This window comes from Cherax quadricarinatus, chromosome 10, assembly GCF_038502225.1.
Source record: "Cherax quadricarinatus isolate ZL_2023a chromosome 10, ASM3850222v1, whole genome shotgun sequence".
NCBI lineage: Eukaryota > Metazoa > Arthropoda > Malacostraca > Decapoda > Parastacidae > Cherax > Cherax quadricarinatus.
The window spans coordinates 35,070,611-35,085,073 of NC_091301.1; the positions used below are offsets into that span (position 1 = coordinate 35,070,611).

The following is a 14,463-nucleotide window of genomic DNA, read 5'->3' on the forward strand; positions in this document are numbered from 1 at the left end:
CAGATAACTGCTGCAGCATATGGGCGCCTGACAAACCTGAGAACAGCATTCCGATACCTTAGTAAGGAATCATTCAAGACACTGTACACCGTGTATGTCAGGCCCATACTGGAGTATGCAGCACCTGTTTGGAACCCGCACTTGATAAAGCACGTCAAGAAACTAGAGAAAGTACAAAGGTTTGCAACAAGGTTAGTTCCAGAGCTAAGGGGAATGTCCTATGAAGAAAGATTAAGGGAAATCGGCCTGACGACACTGGAGGACAGGAGGGTCAGGGGAGACATGATAACGACATATAAAATACTGCGTGGAATAGACAAGGTGGACAAGGACAGGATGTTCCAGGGAAGGGACACAGAAACAGCACACACACACACACACACACATATATATATATATATATATATATATGTCGTGCCGAATAGGCAGAACTTGCGATCTTGGCTTAAATAGCAACGCTCAACTTGCCATATAGGACAAGTGAAAATTTGTGTATGCAATAATTTCGCCAAAACCATTCTGAACCTAACGAAAAAAATGTATTTGATTGTGTTTGTTTGGTATTAAATTATTGTAAACGTATTTAAAATATATTTATTGGGTTAGGCTAAAATAAATTGTTCTTGTTATAATAAGGTTAGGTAAGTTTTCTAAGATTCTTTTGGAGAAAAATTAAAAATTTTTACATTAACATTAATGAAAAAAATATATCTTTAAACGTATAAGAGAAAATTTCAGAAAGGACTTAATTTTAAATGAGTTCTTGCTAATTGACCAGTTTTACATATTCGGCACGACATATATATATATATATATATATATATATATATATATATATATATATATATATATATATATATATATATATATATATATATATATATATATATATATATATATATATATATATATATATATATATATATATATATATATATATATTTATAACACAACACTGCACTAGGCAAGGACTCGGACACATGTTGATTTTGCCTGCCTCATGGTGGGCGAAAACTTATGACGCCCTTATCCACTGGACCATACAATCCTTAGGAGTAGCGCTTCCAGTGGCACTGAATGTTGTACTCGCTACACAAGGACACACGATGGTGTGAATGACTCTAGGCTAATTTCATTCTTGTCCCTGTTTGGTGTACTAGTTCAACGATCAGTATTTTATATTATTGTGACAACGAACGAGTGGTATTGATCAATAACAACACTGGATGCACTATTCTTAAGGATCGTATGGTCCAGTGGATTAGGGAGTCATGTGTTTTCGCCCACCATGAGGCAGGCCAGAGCAGCATGGGTTCGAGTCCTTGGCTAGTGCAGTGTTGTTATTGATCAATACCACTCGTTTGTGGTTACAATAATGTATATATATATATATATATATATATATATATATATATATATATATATATATATATATATATATATATTTGCTATTTAAGCCAAGATTGCAAGTTCTGCCTATTCGGCACGACATATATATATATATATATACATATATATATATATATATATATATATATATATATATATATATATATATATATATATATATATATATATATATATATATCTTCCATTGCAGACACTGCAAGGCTCCAGGCGGACATCAACCAAATATTTCAGTGGGCTGCAGAAAACAATGTGAAGTTCATCGATGAGAAATTTCAATAACTGAGATATGGTAAACACGAGGAAATTAAATCTTCATCAGAGTACAAAACAAATTCTGGCCACAAAATAGAGCGAAACACCAACGTCAAAGACCTGGGAGTGATTATGTCGGAGGATCTCACCTTCATGGACCATAACATTGTATCAATCGCATCTGCTAGAAAAATGAGAGGATGGATAATGAGAACCTTCAAAACTAGGGAGGCCAAGCCCATGATGACACTCTTCAGGTCACTTGTTCTAACTAGGCTGGAATATTGCTGCACACTAACAGCACCTTTCAAGGCAGGTGAAATTGCTGACCTAGAAAATGTACAGAGAACCTTCACGGTGCGCATAAAGGAGATAAAACACCTCAATTACTGGGAGCGCTTGAGGTTCCTAAAACTGTATTCCCTGGAACGCAGGCGGGAGAGATACATGATTATATACACCTGGAAAATCCTAGAGGGACCAGTACCGAACTTGCACACGAAAATCACTCACTACGAAAGCAAAAGACTTGGCAGACGATGCAACACCCCCCCAATGAAAAGCAGGGGTGTCACTAGCACGTTAAGAGACCATACAATAAGTGTCAGGGGCCCGAGACTGTTCAACTGCCTCCCAGCATACATAAGTGGGATTACCAACAGATCCCTGGCAGTCTTCAAGCTGGCACTGGACAAGCACCTAAAGTCAGTTCCTGACCAGCCGGGCTGTGGCTCGTACGTTGGTTTGCGTGCAGCCAGCAGCAACAGCCTGGTTGATCAGGCTCTGATCCACCAGGAGGCCTGGTCACAGACCGGGCCGCGGGGGCGTTGACCCCCGGAACTCTCTCCAGGTAAACTCCAGGTATATATATATATATATATATATATATATATATATATATATATATATATATATATATATATATATATATATATATATATATATATAAAACCGACAAGTTGAAGATTGAGACACTTATGCAGCATATGGGAATCTTTATTCAGGAAACGTTTCGCCACACAGTGGCTTCATCAGTCTTTGTATTGGACTGATGAAGCCACTGTGTGGCGAAACGTTTCCTGAATAAAGATTCCCATATGCTGCATAAGTATCTCAATCTTCAACTTGTCGGTTTTTCAAACCATTCATCACAACTGTCAGACACTGCAGCATCATGGGATCTTGTTTCAAAGAATTCTTCAACACTTGTTCAACCTTTGGACGAAGACCTACTTCGACTAGTGGATGGTACCACTATGACCCCGCCTCCACCTGCTTCACCTCACCTCACTACAGTATATAAGCCACGTCTACGGCCCTATGCTGTACATTCTACAAGATTGATGGACTGAACACATCGACTCCAGGTTGAGGGACTGATTACCTCATTCTCCTCCTCTCCTTACGCCTTCCTCTTTGTATTGGACTGATGAAGCCACTGTGTGGCGAAACGTTTCCTGAATAAAGATTCCCATATGCTGCATAAGTGTCTCAATCTTCAACTTGTCGGTTTTTCAAACCATTCATCACAACCATCATAGATGTCACCACTCATACGTTGTCGATACACCTGCATTGATGTTACCACCTGTGCGCCTCCTTCCATACATATCAACACCCATGACCGTATATACGTCCATGTGTTCTGTGTGCACACTTGCTTTTCCAGTTCTGTATCACACCCGTTTAATACCAGGGCGATGGTGGTATAGTGGTGAGCATAGCTGCCTTCCAAGCAGTTGACCCGGGTTCGATTCCCGGCCATCGCACGTTAATTTTCAGTACCAGCGTCAATGAATTATGTGAAGGTACATCAACTTGTTTGTTCTAGTTAAGTTCAAAGGTTTTGTTAAACTCAGACTGAAGAAGTCACATCTAATGTTCCTATTTCTTTATATCTTCACATTATTCCTCTCCAGCTACTTCCTACACCCACACACACAAACACACACACACGCACACATCCACATACACACGCACACACACACACACACACGCACACACACACACACACACCCACACACACACACACACACACACACACACACACACACACACACACACACACACACACACACACACACACACAGATATATATATATATATATATATATATATATATATATATATATATATATATATATATACAAAACACCCACTGTGAGAGAACAGCGAAATTCCAATTTCGCTATCCTTTCACAGTAGTTGCTTTGCATATTCTGATATCACCTGTTGACAGTGATCTTATTGCATATATTGTACCCAGGAAATAAGTGGTATTGATCAATAATAACACTGCACTAGCCAAGGAGTCGAACCCATGCTGTTTACCGAAAATGTATGACACTTTAGACCACTAGACCACACAGTCCTTAACGATGGTGCATCCAGCCAAGCTAGATGTTGTACCCTCCATCGAAGGACATACGGTGATGTGGACGCCTCTGAGCTGATTTCATTCTACTCCCTGTTTGTGTATGATTGCGTGGTCCTGTGGTTAGAGTGTCATGTGTTTTCGCCGACTATGAGGCGAGCCAAAGCAGCATGGGTTCGAGTCCTTGGCTAGTCGCAGTGTTGGTACTGATCAATACCACTTGTTTGTGATTACATTAATATAAAATACTGCTTGTCGGGCTAGTTCACCAAACCGGGAGTAGAATGAAATTACCTCAGACGCACCCACACCACCGTATGTTCTCGGGGAACGATAAAACACCTAGCTTGGCTGGGTGCGTCATTTTTGGAGGATTGCGTGGTCCTGTGGGTTAAAGCATCATGTGTTTTGTTTTTTGCTCACCATAAAGAGGGCCATATATACATATATATATATATATATATATATATATATATATATATATATATACATACACATATATATATATATATATATATATATACATACACATATATATATATATATATATATATATATATACATACACACATATATATATATATATATATATATATATATATATATATATATATATATATATACATATATATATATATATATATATATATATATATATATATACATATGAACTCGAGCAACCAAGGTGATATAGGTCAACTACTTGGGAGGCAGCTATGCTCACCACTATATCACCACCGCTCTACTCTGCTATTTTTATGAAGGGGGTAGGGGAGTTTCGGTGGGGGGAAATAAATGGGATTAAATCTGGAGTATCTGAGAGAGGTAGAGCCAAGGAAGGGGTAGCAGTAATGTTGAAGGATCAGTTATGGAAGGAGAAAAGAGAATATGAATGTGTAAATTCAAGGATTATGTGGATTAAAGTAAAGGTTGGATGCGAAAAGTGGGTCATAATAAGCGTGTATGCACCTGGAGAAGAGAGGAATGTAGAGGTGAGAGATTTTGGGATATGTTAAGTGAATGTATAGGAACCTTTGAACCAAGTGAGAGAGTAATTGTGGTAGGGGACCTGAATGCTAAAGTAGGAGAAACTTTTAGAGAGAGTGTGGTAGGTAAATTTGAGGTGCCAGGTGTAAATGATAATGGGAGCCCTTTGATTGAACTTTGTATAGAAAGGGATTTAGTTATAGGTAATACATATTTTAAGAAAAAGAGGATAAATAAGTATACAAGATATGATGTAGGGCGAAATGACAGTAGTTTGTTGGATTATGTATTGGTAGATAAAAGACTGTTGAGTAGAGGGGCCACAGATATATCAGATCACTTTTTAGTTGTAGCTACACTGAGAGTAAAAGGTAGATGGGATACAAGGAGAATAGAAGCATCAGGGAAGAGAGAGGTGAAGGTTTATAAACTAAAAGAGGAGGCAGTTAGGGTAAGATATAAACAGCTATTGGAGGATAGATGGGCTAATGAGAGCATAGGCAATGGGGACGAAGAGGTATGGGGTAGGTTTAAAAATGTAGTGTTAGAGTGTTCAGCAGAAGTTTGTGGTTACAAGATAGCGGGTGCGGGAGGGAAGAGGAGCGATTGGTGGAATGATGATGTAAAGGGAGTAGTAAGGGAGAAAAAGTTAGCATATGAGAAGTTTTTACAAAGTAGAAGTGATGCAAGGAGGGAAGAGTATATGGAGAAAAAGAGAGAGGTTAAGAGAGTGGTGAAGCAATGTAAAATGAGAGCAAATGAGAAAGTGGGTGAGATGTAATCAACAAATTTTGTTGAAAATAAGAAAAAGTTTTGGAATGAGATTAACAAGTTAGCCTAGAGAACAAATGGATTTGTCAGTTAAAAAATAGGAGAGGAGAGTTATTAAATGGAGAGTTAGAGGTATTGGGGAGATGGAAGGAATATTTTGAGGAATTGTTAAATGTTGATGAAGATAGGAAAGCTGTGATTTCGTGTATAGGGCAAGGAGGAATAACATCTTGTAGGAGTGAGGACGAGCCAGTTGTGTGTGGGGGAAGTTCGTGAGGCAGTAGGTAAAATGAAAGGGGGTAAAGCAGCCGGGATTGACGGGATAAAGATAGAAATGTTAAAAGCAGGTGGGGATATAGTTTTGGAGTGGTTGGTGCAATTATTTAATAAATGTATGGAAGAGGGTAAATGTATGGAAGAGGGATTGGCAGAGAACATGCATAGTTCCTTTGTATAAAAGCAAAGGGGACAAAAGAGAGTGCAAAAATTATAGGGGGATAAGTCTGTTGAGTATACCTGGTAAAGTGTATGGTAGAGTTATTATTGAAAGAATTAAGAAGACAGAGAATAGGATAGCACATGAACAAGGAGGCTTTAGGAAAGGAAGGGGGTGTGTGGACCTGGTGTTTACAGTGAAACATATAATTGAATAGTATTTAGATAAGGCTAAAGAGGTTTTTGTGGCATTTATGGATTTGGAAAAGGCGTATGACAGGGTGGATAGGGAGGCAATGTGACAGATGTTGCAGGTGTATGGTGTAGGAGGTAGGTTACTGAAAGCAGTGAAGAGTTTTTACGAGGATAGTGAGGCTCAAGTTAGAGTATGTAGGAAAGAGGGAGATTATTTCCCTGTAAAAGTAGGGCTTAGACAAGGATGTGTGATGTCACCGTGGTTGTTTGGTATATTTATAGATAGGGTTGTAAGAGAAGTAAATGCGAGGGTCTTGGCAAGAGGCGTGGAGTTAAAAGATAAAGAATCACACATAAAGTGGGAGTTGTCACAGTTGCTCTTTGCTGATGACACTGTGCTCTTGGGAGATTCCGAAGAGAAGTTGCAGAGGTTGGTGGATGAATTTGGTAGGGTATGCAAAAGAAGAAAATTAAGTGAACACAGGAAAGAGTAAGGTTATGAGGATAACAAAAAGATTAGGTGATGAAAGATTGGATATCAGATTGGAGGGAGAGAGTATGGAGGAGGTGAACATATTTAGATATTTGGGAGTGGACGTGTCAGCGGATGGGTCTATGAAAGATGAGGTGAATCATAGAATTGATGAGGGGAAAAGGGTGAGTGGTGCACTTAGGAGTCTGTGGAGACAAAGAACTTTGTCCTTGGAGGCAAAGAGGGGAATGTATGAGAGAATAGTTTTACCAACGCTCTTATATGGGTGTGAAGCATGGGTGATGAATGTTGCAGCAAGGAGAAGGCCGGAGGAAGTGGAGATGTCATGTCTGAGTGTAATGTGTGGTGTGAATATAATGCAGAGAATTCGTAGTTTGGAAGTTAGGAGGAGGTGCGGGATTACCAAAACTGTTGTCCAGAGGGCTGAGGAAGGGTTGTTGAGGTGGTTCGAACATGTAGAGAGAATGGAGCGAAACAGAATGACTTCAAGAGTGTATCAATCTGTAGTGGAAGGAAGGCGGGGTAGGGGTCGGCCTAGGAAAGGTTGGAGGGAGGTGGTAAAGGAGGTTTTGTGTGCGAGGGGCTTGGACTTCCAGCAGGCATGTGTGAGCATGTTTGATAGGAGTGAATGGAGACAAATGACTTTTAATAATTGACGTGCTGTTGGAGTGTGAGCAAAGTAACATTTATGAAGGGATTCAGGGAAACCAGCAGGCCGGACTTGAGTCCTGGAGATGGGAAGTACAGTGCCTGCACTCTGAAGGAGGAGTGTTAATGTTGCAGTTTAAAAACTGCAGTATAAAGCACCCTTCTGGCAAGACAGTGATGAAGTGAATGATGGTGAAAGTTTTTCTTTTTCGGGCCACCCTGCCTTGGTGGGAAACGGCCAGTGTGTTAATAATTATATAATATTTATAAAACGCAAAAGCTGGTCTTGATCAAGTAACTTGGTCAGCGGCTTCTTGGTGGAGGCCTAGTTGAATATTGTGTTCTGATTATAATCCGAATGGGACAGCCGTGCAAGAGGTTCCCACTACATCAGGAGAGACTGGCCACCTCGTCAATCATTGTGAAAGCTATGGACAAATGCAGTCAGAGATTCAAATATTTCACATCAAAATTCCCCTCACTGAGCGACGCTACGATAAGAGAGGAAGTCTTCAATGGTCCTCAGATTAGAGAGTTCTTAAAGTTGGTTAGTTAGTTAGTTAAAGATTAGCCGGTGTTCTCCCGGCCCGGGCCTTTTCCAAGTGGTGGTCCGGCCTTGGCTCCCTCTTTAGGGAGTGTCTGAGACCTAAGTCTCCCATGGGAGGAGGCACAAGTACCTCCTCATCTTTGGGACCAACTGTCCCCAGGCCTAGCCACAAGCTAGGTCTCTCTGGTCTGCCATCCCCACCCCAAGGGGGCAAATGGGAATGACAGTCTTATGAGCTAAAGGCTCGGGCTCAGGCACCTACCCTACCCTAGAAGGGTTAGGCATGGTGTCGATCCTTAAAGTTGGTGACTTTGAATCAGACCTTCATGGGGAGGAGAAAGTTGCTTGGGAAGCATTCAAGTTAGTGGCGAAGGGATTTTTCGGAAACAGAAGGGAAGGCAACTGTGAAGAACTGGTGGAAAACCTCATCAAGTCTTTTTTACAAGAACATGGGATGTAACATGTCACTTAAAATCAACTTTTTGAACTCACATTTAGACTTTTATCCAGCGAACTGTGAGGCAGTTAGTGGCGAACATGGTGAAAGTTTTCACCAAGATATTTCAACCATGGAAAAATTGTACCAGGGCAAATGGGGCACAAGAATGCTGGCAGACTATTGCTGGACATTGGCAAGAGATGATTCATCAGCCCACTATAAGCGTCAAGAAAAAAGGCAGACAGTAGGTACGGATTAGAGTTTAAAACATACTGACACATATTGTACGTTATAATAAGATAATCAGATATTACATGTCTCGTATCTTAAACCTAGAGCCAATAAGCATTTTTCAAGGTGATATTTGGATTCAAAACATGAAAATACATAAGAATTAACTAATCTCATTTAAGAAGCATACAACTTTTCAAAAATTGTTGACCAGTGTTACCACCCTGTTACCTGGAGGTGTGAAGTACAGTACCTGCACTCTGAAGGACGGCTGGAGGTGTGAAGTACAGTACCTGCACTCTGAAGGACGGCTGGAGGTGTGAAGTACAGTACCTGCACTCTGAAGGACGGCTGGAGGTGTGAAGTACAGTACCTGCACTCTGAAGGTGTGAAGTACAGTACCTGCACTCTGAAGGACGGCTGGAGGTGTGAAGTACAGTACCTGCACTCTGAAGGACGGCTGGAGGTGTGAAGTACAGTACCTGCACTCTGAAGGACGGCTGGAGGTGTGAAGTACAGTACCTGCACTATGAAGGACGGCTGGAGGTGTGAAGTACAGTACCTGCACTCTGAAGGACGGCTGGAGGTGTGAAGTACAGTACCTGCACTCTGAAGGACGGCTGGAGTTGTGAAGTACAGTACCTGCACTATGAAGGACGGCTGGAGGTGTGAAGTACAGTACCTGCACTCTGAAGGACGGCTGGAGGTGTGAAGTACAGTACCTGCACTCTGAAGGACGGCTGGAGGTGTGAAGTACAGTACCTGCACTATGAAGGACGGCTGGAGGTGTGAAGTACAGTACCTGCACTATGAAGGACGGCTGGAGGTGTGAAGTACAGTACCTGCACTCTGAAGGACGGCTGGAGGTGTGAAGTACAGTACCTGCACTATGAAGGACGGCTGGAGGTGTGAAGTACAGTACCTGCACTCTGAAGGACGGCTGGAGGTGTGAAGTACAGTACCTGCACTCTGAAGGACGGCTGGAGGTGTGAAGTACAGTACCTGCACTCTGAAGGACGGCTGGAGGTGTGAAGTACAGTACCTGCACTATGAAGGACGGCTGGAGGTGTGAAGTACAGTACCTGCACTCTGAAGGACGGCTGGAGGTGTGAAGTACAGTACCTGCACTCTGAAGGACGGCTGGAGGTGTGTACAGTACCTGCACTCTGAAGGAAGGACGGCTGGAGGTGTGAAGTACAGTAGCACTATGAAGGACGGCTGGAGGTGTGTACAGTACTGCACTATGAAGGACGGCTGAAGGTGTGAAGTACAGTACCTGCACTCTGAAGGACGGCTGGAGGTGTGAAGTACAGTACCTGCACTATGAAGGACGGCTGGAGGTGTGAAGTACAGTACCTGCACTATGAAGGACGGCTGCAGGTGTGAAGTACAGTACCTGCACTATGAAGGACGGCTGGAGGTGTGAAGTACAGTACCTGCACTCTGAAGGACGGCTGGAGGTGTGAAGTACAGTACCTGCACTATTAAGGACGGCTGAAGGTGTGAAGTACAGTACCTGCACTATGAAGGACGGCTGGAGGTGTGAAGTACAGTACCTGCACTCTGAAGGACGGCTGGAGGTGTGAAGTACAGTACCTGCACTATGAAGGACGGCTGGAGGTGTGAAGTACAGTACCTGCACTCTGAAGGACGGCTGGAGGTGTGAAGTACAGTACCTGCACTATAAAGGACGGCTGGAGGTGTGAAGTACAGTACCTGCATTATGAAGGACGGCTGGAGGTGTGAAGTACAGTACCTGCACTCTGAAGGACGGCTGGAGGTGTGAAGTACAGTACCTGCATTATGAAGGACGGCTGGAGGTGTGAAGTACAGTACCTGCACTCTGAAGGACGGCTGGAGGTGTGAAGTACAGTACCTGCACTCTGAAGGACGGCTGGAGGTGTGAAGTACAGTACCTGCATTATGAAGGACGGCTGGAGGTGTGAAGTACAGTACCTGCACTCTGAAGGACGGCTGGAGGTGTGAAGTACAGTACCTGCACTCTGAAGGACGGCTGGAGGTGTGAAGTACAGTACCTGCATTATGAAGGACGGCTGGAGGTGTGAAGTACAGTACCTGCACTCTGAAGGACGGCTGGAGGTGTGAAGTACAGTACCTGCATTATGAAGGACGGCTGGAGGTGTGAAGTACAGTACCTGCACTATAAAGGACGGCTGAAGGTGTGAAGTACAGTACCTGCACTCTGAAGGACGGCTGGAGGTGTGAAGTACAGTACCTGCATTATGAAGGACGGCTGGAGGTGTGAAGTACAGTACCTGCATTATGAAGGACGGCTGTAGGTGTGAAGTACAGTACCTGCACTATAAAGGACGGCTGGAGGTGTGAAGTACAGTACCTGCACTCTGAAGGACGGCTGGAGGTGTGAAGTACAGTACCTGCACTATAAAGGACGGCTGAAGGTGTGAAGTACAGTACCTGCACTCTGAAGGACGGCTGGAGGTGTGAAGTACAGTACCTGCACTCTGAAGGACGGCTGGAGGTGTGAAGTACAGTACCTGCACTATAAAGGACGGCTGAAGGTGTGAAGTACAGTACCTGCACTATAAAGGACGGCTGAAGGTGTGAAGTACAGTACCTGCACTCTGAAGGACGGCTGGAGATATTTGTAGTTTCTGAACTGTAATATCGCCAACGCCTCTGGCAATACAGTGATGGAGTGAGTGATGAGGAAAGTGTTTCTTTCCTTGATGGGAAACGGCAAATGTGTTTAAAAAATGCTAATCAGAGAAAGAATGTTTTGGTCGAAATACACTGTCACTCAGTCAGTGGCTGCTGACTGCATTTCCATAATTTACTCAGCTCGAGTACTATAGTGTAAGTGCTGTAAATTTACGTTTTGACATAATGCATAACATACAAGTAGCATGGAGTGATTAGTGAATTAAAGCAACTAATAATTAAGACACATGTACAACAGTTTGGTATCTTTATTCCGAAACGTTTCGCCAACATGGTAGGCGTCTTCAGCCGAGTACAGAAGAGTTAACAGAAGCAGTACAGATGTGAAGACGGTGTAATCAGTCCATCACCTTTGAAGGGTGAGGTGGTCAGTCCCTCAGCCTGGCGAAGAGTTTTGCTACATAGTCTGGAACAATGTGAAGTTGAAACAACAGTATGGTGACTTATATAGTGTCAAAGATTTGTTTATTGTTGATTTGATTTTTCAGAATCTGCGTCCTGACACAGTATGGAGCATCGTTCCAGAATACCTGGAGTATACCTGAAGAGAGCTCCGGGGGTCAACGCCCCCGCGGCCCGGTCTGTGACCAGACCTCATGGTGGATCAGGGCCTGATCAACCAGGCTGTTACTGCTGGCCGCACGCAATCCAGCATACGAACCACAGCCCGGCTGGTCAGGTACTGACTTTAGGTGCTTGTCCAGTGCCTGCTTGAAGACAGCCAGGGGTCTATTGGTAATTTCCCTTATATATGCTGGGAGGCAATTGAACAGTCTTGGGCCCCTGACACTTACTGTGTTGTCTCTTGTGCTAGTGGCATCCCTGCTTTTCATTGGGGGGGGTGTTGCATCTTCTGCTGAGTCTTTTCCTTTCGTAGGGAGTGATTTTCGTGTGTAAATTTGGTACTAATACCTCTAGGATTTTCAAAGTGTATATAATCATGTCTCTCTCTCGCCTGCGTTCTTGGGAGTACAAGTTGAGGAACTTCAAGTGTTCCCAGTAATTGAGGTGTTTTATCGCAGTTATGCGTGCCGTGAAGCTTCCCTCTATATTTTTTAGGTCAGCAATTTCATCTGCCTTGAAAGGTGCTGTTAGTGTGCAGCAATATTCCAGCCTAGATAGAACAAGCGACCTGAAGAGTGTCATCATGGGCTTAGCATCCCTGGTTTTGAAGGATCTAATTATCCATCCTGTAATTTTTCTAGCAGATGAGATCGATACAATGTTATGGTCCTTGAAGATGAGATCCTCCGAAGTGATCACTCCCAGGTCTTTGACATAAGTTTTTCGCTCTATTGTGTGGTTGGAATTTGTTTTATACTCCAATGAAGTTTTAATTTCCTCACGTTTTCCATATCGGAGTAATTGAAATTTCTCATCATTGAACTTCATATTGTTTTCTGCAGCCCATTTAAAGATTTGGTTGATGTCCACCTGGAGTCTTGCAGCGTCTTCAATGGAGGACACTGTCATGCAAATTCTGGTGTCATCTGCAAAGGAAGACACGGTGCCACGGCTGAAATCCCTATGTCCGATATGAGGATGAGGAACAAGATGGGAGCGAGTACTGTGCCTTGTGAAACAGAGCTTTTCACCGTAGCTGCCTCAGACTTTACTCTGTTGACTACTACTCTTTGTGTTCTTTTTGTTAGGGAATTATAGATCCGTGTACCAAGTTTTCCTGTTATTCCTTTATCATGCATTTTGTGCTCTATTATACCATAGTCACACTTGTCAAAGGCTATTGCAAAGTTTGTGTATATTACATCTGCATTCTGTTTGTCTTCTAGAGCATCCAGGACCTTGTCGCAATTGTCCAGTAGTTGCAAGAGACAGGAGCGACCTGCTCTAAACCCATGCTGCCCTTGGTGTAACTGATGGGTATCTAGACGGGTGGAGATCTTGCTTCTTAGAACCCTTTCAAAGATTTTTATGATATGGAACGTTAGCGCTATCGGTCTGTAGTTCTTTGCTATTGCTTTACTGTCCCCTTTGTGGAGTGGGGCTATGTATGTTGTTTTTAGTAACTGTAGGACGACCCCAGTGTCCATGCTCCCTCTCCATAAGATGTTAAAAGCACGTGATAGGGGCTTTTTTTCAGTTCTTGATGAACACGGAGTTCCATGAGACTAGGCCTGGGGCAGAGTGCATGGGCATGTCATTTATCGCCTTTTCGAAGTCATTTGGCGTCAGGATAATATCAGATAGGTGTGTGTGTCTACCGAATTTTGTGTCTCTGTCATAAAAAAATTATTTAGGTCTTCGGCTCTCAGACTGGTTAGCGGCTCGCTAAAAAAAAGTCATACAGTGGGACTTAAGTAGCTCACTCATTTCCTTGTTGTCATCTGTGCAGGACCCATCCCGTTTAAGTAGGGGCGCAATACTTTATGTTGTTCTCGACTTCGATTTGGCATAGGAAAAGAAATACTTTGGGTTTCTTTCAATTTTATTTCTGGCTTTTAGTTCCTCCCGCATTTCTTGACTCCTGTAAGATTCCTTTAGCTTTAGTTCGGTGGTTGTTATTTCTCTGGCCAGTGTCTCCCTACGTATTGCAGATACATTGGCCTCTTGTAGCAGCTCTGTTATTCTTTGCCTTCGCCTGTATAGGGAGCGTCTTTCTCTTTCTACTTTACATCTCCTCCTTTTCCTTAAGGGAATATGCCTTGGGCATATCTCAAGTGCCACAGAGTTAATTTGTTCAAGACATAGGTTAGGATCCGTGTTGCTTAATCTATCTTTCCAGTTTATATCATTTAGGACTTGATTTACTTGGTTCCACCTTATGTTTTTGTTTTTGAAGTTGATTTTGGCGAATGCTCCCTTGTGACTGATCTCATTTTGTCGGTCTGGGGCCCCACACGTACATGTCTGGACCTCTATTATGTTGTGATCTGAGTATATTGCTTTTGATATGACGACATTTCGTATCAGATCATCATTGTTAGTGAACATGAGGTCCAGCATATTCTGTAATCTTGTAG

General features: G+C 42.7%; 1 non-coding gene across 1 annotated transcript; it reads left to right on the plus strand.

Annotated features, from left to right (window-relative positions):
* Positions 1-3,359: 3,359 nt before the first annotated feature.
* Positions 3,360-3,431, plus strand: TRNAG-UCC (transfer RNA glycine (anticodon UCC)). Its single transcript has one exon. It is a non-coding gene; the product is annotated as a tRNA-Gly (tRNA).
* The last annotated feature ends 11,032 nt before the right edge of the window (positions 3,432-14,463 follow it).